A 9,600-nucleotide genomic window follows, 5' to 3' on the forward strand; every position below is an offset into this window, starting at 1 on the left:
ATTCTTGCCCTAATGTCTTAGTGAAATAACCTTTAATTCCAAAGTAACCCCTAATTCCTTAGTGGATTTAAGATTAAAATTACTTCTTACTGTACATGAATTATCTTGCCTTTGCAACTAATTTAAATGGTTTCATGACCTCCATCTATCCCTAGACTCCAATATCATGAATTTCTCATCTCAAGCATTCGTAAAGTCCACTTCCGTTTTAAAATACGAATCGTTGAACATTTTAAAGTTGATCAAACAATATAAAGAATTAAGTACAGAGATGAGAAAAATAATTCAATAAACTCATTCATATAACTAGAAATCAAATCAGCAAAATAAGGGTTTCATCTTGTTACACGCAAAGGTTTAGTTACTCATGATATAGATAGAAAAGATAGAGATTAGAGAAGAATTATAGGAAAGATTCATGAATAATTCTTGATAAAACTGCTCCAATGGTGTTAGAAATCGTCGTATATGAGTTTCTTTGTCAGAGCACAAGTCTCCAAACATCACAATAGTAAAAAAGATACCTAAAAAGTGAGAAAAATGTGTTTTAATGTGTTCAAATGCGCGTCGCGCTCCCCAAGCATTTTTCAGGCGCACCTAGACAGAATCAGGATGCGAAAATATCGTCAAAACGCGCCCCAGACGCGGGTTTTACGCTTCGGGCGCAAAACCTCTTTTGTTTGACATATATTGTATTTTACTTCTCTTTTGAGTCTGAATTGGGTTTTGATGTCTTCATGAATATTGTAGCTATGGATCTTAGCTTTCACTTTCACTTAGTTTGACTCAAATTGGATATTCATAACTCTAGATATAGTTGAAATACTCCACATAGGTCATGTTGATTTCTCACCAAAATTCAGCATTGCACTAAAACAAATAAACAACGCAAAACTACGAAAAATCTCTACTTAATCAAGGAAATAAGAACATAAACATTTCATTAAATCCAAGAACTAAAATCAACAAAATATATCAAATAACTCCTTAAATTAACAAATGATTAAAGATAAATAAGACTAAAAACAATGAAAAATATGCATATGATGAAGAGCCATCATATCACATAGATTAATATTTGTAAATCCTCATTGCATGATGTAGATTGATATATATATATGGACTAAAATTTATTTTACTAATTTTTTAATTATTAAAATTATATTTTTTATTATACTCAATTTTTAAGATTAGAACAAGGTCTCTAAAATCTTTAAGACGACTCTTGAACAAATACATAAAATTTTGGAGACCTGGTTATAATCTATTTGTTTATTATAAAAAAACCGGAGGGAATAATTTATAAACAAAATTAGAAAAACAACTACTATAATTATTAAATAAATTTTCCAACATAAATTTCAACTAATTTTTAATCATTAAAAATATAAACCAAAATTTAATCTACTACCTTTCTCATATATTTTTTTTTTGTAAATTTACAACTGAAAATTCTTATATGCAATAAAATATTATATATTTTATTTAAATATTAAAATTTTAAGAATTAAACCACTCCAAAATTTCAGTTCAAAATATGCCGTAATCTTGTTATATGGGGCCATAGCCGAGCATGTTAATTAGCTAAATATAATTTATGCTTTGTAATGGTACCGATTCTTATTGCATAGCATTGTCTATATGGGAAGAATATTACACAACAAGTAATAAATGACTCATAACATTATTTTCTAAGTAACAATATATATTTAAGGTGCACTCCCATTTACATGCATCATTAAATGAAATCCATCTCATTAGTTGGAAACAAACTATTTAAAGTAAAAGTTTATTTAAAGTATAGATTCATCATGGGATTGACATATCATATGATCATATTCAGGAGAAAAACTGGAATAATTGAGGGACACAGACACCTGGTTTATTAACACCCAATGGAAATACAGAAGCACAATCACAACCATCACCACATGGTGTACCACCTATTCTACAATCTTTACCAATACACGATTGTGCTTTTCCCTTCGTCATCAACAACATTACTGCAAATGATTAAACGAATTAAAGTTCGAACAACATATACATACCAATATTGCAAAGGGAATTAGAATTAGGATTGGTTTAAATTTGATTTGTTAAGATAGATTTAAGGATTGGATCAAACTTGATTTAAAATTTAAATTAGGATTATATAATATTTGAATTTAAAATTTAAGTAAGAATTAAATTTAGTTACTTGATTCGGTAAATAAGGATAAAATTGTAACTACAATTTAAATTTAAGAGTAAAATTAGAACAAAAAATTTATTACAAATGAAATATGATATTATCTTTGTATAAGTGTGATTTAGGGCAATGGTGCTTAATAATTTAATAGACTATAGTCCATTTATTAGGAATAGATTAGAATTAATTTCTCATTGGCTCTAAATTATAAATGGAGATGTACGATAATAGTAATAAAACTGATTGAAATACATACCAAATGTGGCAAGAAAGAACACAACCATAGGAGAGAGCTTAACATAAGTCATTATTTGATTGGAAAAAAAATCAACTACAATAGTTTGTTGGTTATGAGCTTCGTTTCATGTTGCGGTAATTAATTTTGTATAAAGTTATTTATAGATAAATAATTTAGGTTTAATTGTATATTTAATCCCTTTATTTTTACTGATTTATGAAATTGGTCTCTTTATATTAAAAGTCAATAATTTTAGTAACAAACAAAAAAACGATGTGACATAATTTAAATAATGTGATTTGTAATACGTTGATGTAGAATGATTAAGATTTATGAAATTAGAATAAAACACAGTAAAAATTTAACTTTCAACTTTAAGTTTATTTCATATTTGTAATTTAATCAGTGATACATTAATAATTAATGCATTCAGATTGTTCTATTTCATAGAATTACATGTCACGATATTTAAAATATGTCAAATTATTTTATTTTTAGTTCAAAAATACAAGTGAGGGATCAAAATTATCGACTTTTTAAATAGAAGAATCAATTTTATAAATTAATAAAAGTAAATAAAAACAAAAACTGCAATTAAATAAATAAGTTATTTTGCCTCCATCGATTTTACAATTACACGGTTAGATGTGCCAACCATAATTTACACGCTATAATATTAGGCCAAATTGTATGCTACATGAGGAACCAATCAATAATACTAATAAACAAATCTGATGTGACTCTTTTAATAATTCTTCTCTTATTAAATTGAGAAGCAAGGAACACAAATTTATAAATTCTCTTATTAAATGCATATCAATTTTTTTATGGAAAATATTTAGTGTGGGAGAAAATTACTGTAGTTAAAGATAAAAAGACTTTAAATTACTCTAATGACAGTATTATATTGAACCGACAATCAACAAAATCATATAACTATCTCGTTAATTTTTATCATTAAATCAAACTATTGAAGTTTTTATCTTAAAAAATAATAAAAGTTCCACCACCCTTCATCAAAAAGTAAACAAATAATACACCATTATTAAATTGAGAAGCAAGGAACCCTGATTTAATAAATTGTGCATGTATGGCTTGGAATTTGAATGCAGGGTTTAATAATACATTATTATTTGTGGACTAGCTAGTGTAGGAATTTATAACTATAAAACTAGTGTATGATAGAAGAAATGCATAACAAGAAATGAAAAGAACAAACGTTTCGATTATTAAACGTTTTGTGTTGCAATATTAATAATACTTCCTTATTTAAATTGAAAAGCAAGAGATACAAATTTAAAAAGATATTAGTAAAGGTTAATTAATAAATACTTATTCGTCGTACGTATAATATCTGAGGTGGCTTGATGGTGATGTTTAATGTTTTTTTTACCAAATATCTTTGTCTATGGCCGGAAGGCGGAGCTCGTAAATAGGCGTCACAATATAACCTACATTTGCAGGTATTCATTTGAATTCGTCTTGATTTGAGTAGGTGAAATTTGCTTTGATTGAGTGCAGGTGCGGATTTTTCTCGAAATTAAAATTCTGGAGCAGATACGAGTTTAGGAGAAGGTGATATTCACCCCACATCTGTCTCGCAAGTAATACTATTATAATTTTTAAATTTTATATACATATACATATTGAATATACCTAATATTTTTTTAAATATTAAAAATTATAATCTTATCTCTATGAAAAATATTTGTTAATTTTATTATTGTCTAATAATAATTATTTTATTATATTAATTATAATATATATGATTTTTAAATTTATAATTGTATATATATGTATGAGTACATGTGCAGACGAAAATATACGAACCCCGATGAAGACGGAGATGATGCCTAAATTTCACACTCGCCATGAAAGAGAGACGGGTGCGAGTTTTCCCCGATTAGTCGAATGCAGAGTGGAGGAGGCAAAATCCGTCTCCGCCCCGACTAGTTGCTATGCCTACTCATGAATGAGAATGCTTACCCTTACGTATTGTACATTTAGTAATTAATTTACGATTCTATCTTACTTCCTTTTGTTTTAAATATAAACAATAAAAAAGTCATTGTATCATATATATCATCCAAATAAAGTTTTATAAAAATATAAAATTATTTAATATGTATATTTATTATAATATTTCTAAATTGAATTAAACATGTATACTATAAATAATAACACATTTAATTAAGTTAAGTGGAAACAAAAAATACACTATGCTAAGCGCTGTAGTATCTAGTGCTGGTAAAAGAAACAACAATGCTATTTAAAATAAATAAAAAAAACACTGTAATAAGTATAAATATGTAGTGCTCGATACTTCTCTTAAGTTACTTTTACTGTGTTTTTCTTAGAAAGCGCTGTAATAGGTGCATAAATAGCGCGATTCTTATACTAGTTTTACAACGTTTTTCTTAAAAAAATGTTGTAATATGTGCATATATAGCGCGCTTCTTATATTAGTTTTACAGTGCTTTTCTTAAAAAAACATTGTAATAGGTGCATATATAGTGCACTTCTTATACTAGTTTTACAACGCTTTTCCTAAAAAACCGCTATAATAGGTGCATCCTTATACTAGTTTTACAACGCTATTTACAAAAAAGCGCTGTAATAGGTACATTTTAAAAACCGTTGTAAATATGTTCTAAAAAACAATGTAAAATGCTTCTCTTAGACTAGTTTTACAATATTTTTCTTAAAGAAGCGTTGTAATAGGTGCATTTTTATGCTAGTTTTAGAGCTCTTTTTTCAAAAAAAAAAACGCTGTAATAGGTACATTTTAAAAAGCGCTGTAAATCTATTCTAAAAAGCCATGTCAAATGTTGGTTTGTATAAATAGATCTTTAATGACATTTTTTTAAAGAAGCGTTGTCTTCAAATGAGATTTCAATTTTTTTCCAAAATCATATTCATCAATCACATATTGACACAATTGCAATTTTTTTAATTCAAACATATTCACAATATGTATTCACAACAACAAGTTCAATTACATCATTACTATATATTCACAGCAACAAGTTCAGTTGCATCAGTACTATTATCAACATCAGTAGCAACATATTCACAATATCAATTACATATTCACATCAACAATATCATGCCAATAGCAATTTCCAGCATGCCAATTTCCCAACAGTTTCTTACTTTACCCTATTGTAACAAAAAATGAAATAAACTAATTAGAATAATGATCAGTTCACATAAAAATATACAATAATAGTTTACAATGTGAAACTCAGCTATTAACAAATTATATAACTTTCAATTCGATCACATACTGACACCAGTCTTCCTTTATTTCAGTAATAGGTGCATTTTTATGCTAGTTTTAGAGCTCTTTTTTCAAAAAAAAAAACGTTGTAATAGGTACATTTTAAAAAGCGCTGTAAATCTATTCTAAAAAGCCATGTCAAATGTTGGTTTGTATAAATAGATCTTTAATGACATTTTTTTAAAGAAGCGTTGTCTTCAAATGAGATTTCAATTTTTTTCCAAAATCATATTCATCAATCACATATTGACACAATTGCAATTTTTTTAATTCAAACATATTCACAATATGTATTCACAACAACAAGTTCAATTACATCATTACTATATATTCACAGCAACAAGTTCAGTTGCATCAGTACTATTATCAACATCAGTAGCAACATATTCACAATATCAATTACATATTCACATCAACAATATCATGCCAATAGCAATTTCCAGCATGCCAATTTCCCAACAGTTTCTTACTTTACCCTATTGTAACAAAAAATGAAATAAACTAATTAGAATAATGATCAGTTCACATAAAAATATACAATAATAGTTTACAATGTGAAACTATATATATATATATATATATATATATGAAAAACAAAATATAATGAAAATAACGTACCGTTTCTGGAATTATATTTTGATTCATATCAACAATCTCCTTCATGAATCGCAATATATAGTATCCGCAGTCTATTTTTTAGTTTGGCGAGGGCACAATAAAATAAAACATTTACGCCAATAAATATTTATGCATTGATTGTAAATAAAATTTTAAAGGCATATAATTAAGTCCTATAATAAAAATTTAAAGTCTTTATTGGAATCCGTGTGATGTTGTTTGACTTATGTTTTGACACTGTAGCTTCCATTTGTGCGCGGAAAACTTGTAAAGTACTATCAAATAAATATGATTATTATTCAATTACCAAACATATTATTTATATATGTAAGAAATAAATGAAAATTACTTACGTATCGAATATATTCTTTATATCCGAGTGATTGTTATAACGATTGTGCAGTGGATCTAAATAGTATATAATTTCAGAGGTGGCATTGATGGCAAGCCACACCTGTAAGACCCGTAATTTTAAAGTGTGCTTTATGTATTTTTGTATATTTTGGATTTTGGCTCAGAGGCTTTTTAGCCAAAGTTAATAATATTTTGGAGATATTTGTTAAAAGTAAGTAATATATATATATATATATATATATATATATATATATAAATCATTAAGTTAAATCGGTATTAAGAACGGGGAATCTCTTAATGACTTATTTAATTAATGTTGTTTGAAAGTCGTTTCGGTAAATGAGTATTAAGAATGGGGAATCTCTTAATATGACTGTTTGCTTAACGTTTTGTTTTGAAAATCATTAAGTTAAATCGGTATTGAGAACGGGGAATCTCTTAATGACTTATTTAATTAATGTTGTTTGAAAGTCGTTTCGGTAAATGAGTATTAAGAATGGGGAATCTCTTAATATGACTGTTTGCTTAACGTTTTGTTTTGAAAATCATTAAGTTAAATCGGTATTGAGAACGGGGAATCTCTTAATGACTTATTTAATTAATGTTGTTTGAAAGTCGTTTCGGTAAATGAGTATTAAGAATGGGGAATCTCTTAATATGACTGTTTGCTTAACGTTTTGTTTTGAAAATCATTAAGTTAAATCGGTATTGAGAACGGGGAATCTCTTAATGACTTATTTAATTAATGTTGTTTGAAAGTCGTTTCGGTAAATGAGTATTAAGAATGGGGAATCTCTTAATATGACTGTTTGCTTAACGTTTTGTTTTGAAAATCATTAAGTTAAATCGGTATTAAGAACGGGGAATCTCTTAATGACTTATTTAATTAATGTTGTTTGAAAGTCGTTTCGGTAAATGAGTATTAAGAATGGGGAATCTCTTAATATGACTGTTTGCTTAACGTTTTGTTTTGAAAATCATTAAGTTAAATCGGTATTAAGAACGGGGAATCTCTTAATGACTTATTTAATTAATGTTGTTTGAAAGTCGTTTCGGTAAATGAGTATTAAGAATGGGGAATCTCTTAATATGACTGTTTGCTTAACGTTTTGTTTTGAAAATCATTAAGTTAAATCGGTATTAAGAACGGGGAATCTCTTAATGACTTATTTAATTAATGTTGTTTGAAAGTCGTTTCGGTAAATGAGTATTAAGAATGGGGAATCTCTTAATATGACTGTTTGCTTAACGTTTTGTTTTGAAAATCATTAAGTTAAATCGGTATTAAGAACGGGGAATCTCTTAATGACTTATTTAATTAATGTTGTTTGAAAGTCGTTTCGGTAAATGAGTATTAAGAATGGGGAATCTCTTAATGACTTGTTTACTGAATGTTTTGCGAGAAAATCGTTTAAGTCAAAAGTATATTAAGAATGGGGAATCTCTTAATATGACTGTTTGCTTAACGTTTTGTTTTGAAAATCATTAAGTTAAATCGGTATTAAGAACGGGGAATCTCTTAATGACTTATTTAATTAATGTTGTTTGAAAGTCGTTTAAGTTAAATGGGTATTAAAAATGGGGAATCTTTTAATATCTGCATTTGCTTAACGATTGTTGTGAATGGGGTCTGTGTATGCTCATGCATTTCATTTGGTAAATTGTGTCGACCCGTGATAGGTGACACCTTGGTAAACTGTACTGACCCGTGATAGGTGGTACGTTTACGATTTACTTTTTGGTAAATCGTGTTGACCCGTGATAGGTGACACCTTGGTAAACTGTACTGACCCGTGATAGGTGGTACGTTTACGATTTACGTTTTTGGTGAATTGTGCTGACCCGTGATAGGTGGCACCTCGGTAAACAGTACTGGTCTGTGATAGGCGGTACGTTTACGATTCCCGCTTTTTCTTTTAGTAAATCGTGTTGACCCGTGATAGGTGACACCTCGGTAAACTGTACTTACCCGTGATAGGTGGTACGTTTATGATTTACGCATTTTAGTGAATCGTGCTGACCTGTGATAGGTGGCACCTCGGTAATTGGTACTTTGGCCTGCGATAGGCGCTACAATTATGATTTACGGCCCTTCGAGGAGGGTTTTGGTTTGGAATTCCGAGTCCATGCATTTTGGCATATACGCATTGCATTAGGGTGCTTGGCACGCGAGTCGTATTTGATTTGAGTTTATGATTGAGTGATTTGAATTTTGATTTATCGTGGTAATTACGTTGAAGGTGCTAAGTGTCATGTGTTGGTTATTGGGTGTAAGTATGATGGTTATCGAGATCCCAATTGCCGTGGTAATCGCGTAGGAATTGCTAAGTGTTAGGTTGTGGACTTGATTAGGAATGACTTGAGTTAATTCATGAATTTTTGGAAAAATGATCAGGGAAATCGATTTCCCAATCGATTGGATGGTAAACAGGGACTTGGCCAAATGGACAAAATCGATTAGCCAATCGATTTTGTAATCAGTTTTCGAAAATCATTTACGAAATCGATTGCCCAATCGATTGGGCCTTAAGTCAGGGACTCATCCATATTCGACCAAATCGATTTGGAAATCGATTGGCTTAAAACCTGGGGGCTCAGTACTCACTCAATCGATTGCCAAATCGATTGATTCATCCCAGGATTCTGTTTTCATTAAAAACCTTCACCCCAATCGATTTCCCTATCGATTGGCTCAGCGAAAATCCTCCGTTTGGGTTAGATGATTGATTACTCATTAACTTATCCATGTCTGGATTTGTTATGTGTTAATTAGGAGATCGAGAACTTCATTTTACTTTCATTTTTAATTGGCAAAGTATTGTATGAACTTTTCGCATATTGAAAATCCTGTTAAATGTCATGCTTAGTTGAAAAGTCATTTTGAGCATTTAAAAACTTAATTGCTATGTGTTAACTGTTATT

At 29.0% G+C, this 9,600-nt stretch overlaps 1 long non-coding RNA gene across 1 annotated transcript; it reads right to left on the reverse strand.

Moving 5' to 3' along the window:
* Positions 1-1,684: 1,684 nt before the first annotated feature.
* On the reverse strand, positions 1,685-2,562 carry LOC113785740 (uncharacterized). Its single transcript, XR_003471873.2, has 2 exons — positions 2,445-2,562; positions 1,685-2,003 (listed from the first exon to the last, which is right to left on the reverse strand). It is a non-coding gene; the product is annotated as an uncharacterized lncRNA (long non-coding RNA).
* Positions 2,563-9,600: the final 7,038 nt, after the last annotated feature.

Source organism: Cicer arietinum, chromosome 3, assembly GCF_000331145.2.
Source record: "Cicer arietinum cultivar CDC Frontier isolate Library 1 chromosome 3, Cicar.CDCFrontier_v2.0, whole genome shotgun sequence".
Lineage (NCBI taxonomy): Eukaryota > Viridiplantae > Streptophyta > Magnoliopsida > Fabales > Fabaceae > Cicer > Cicer arietinum.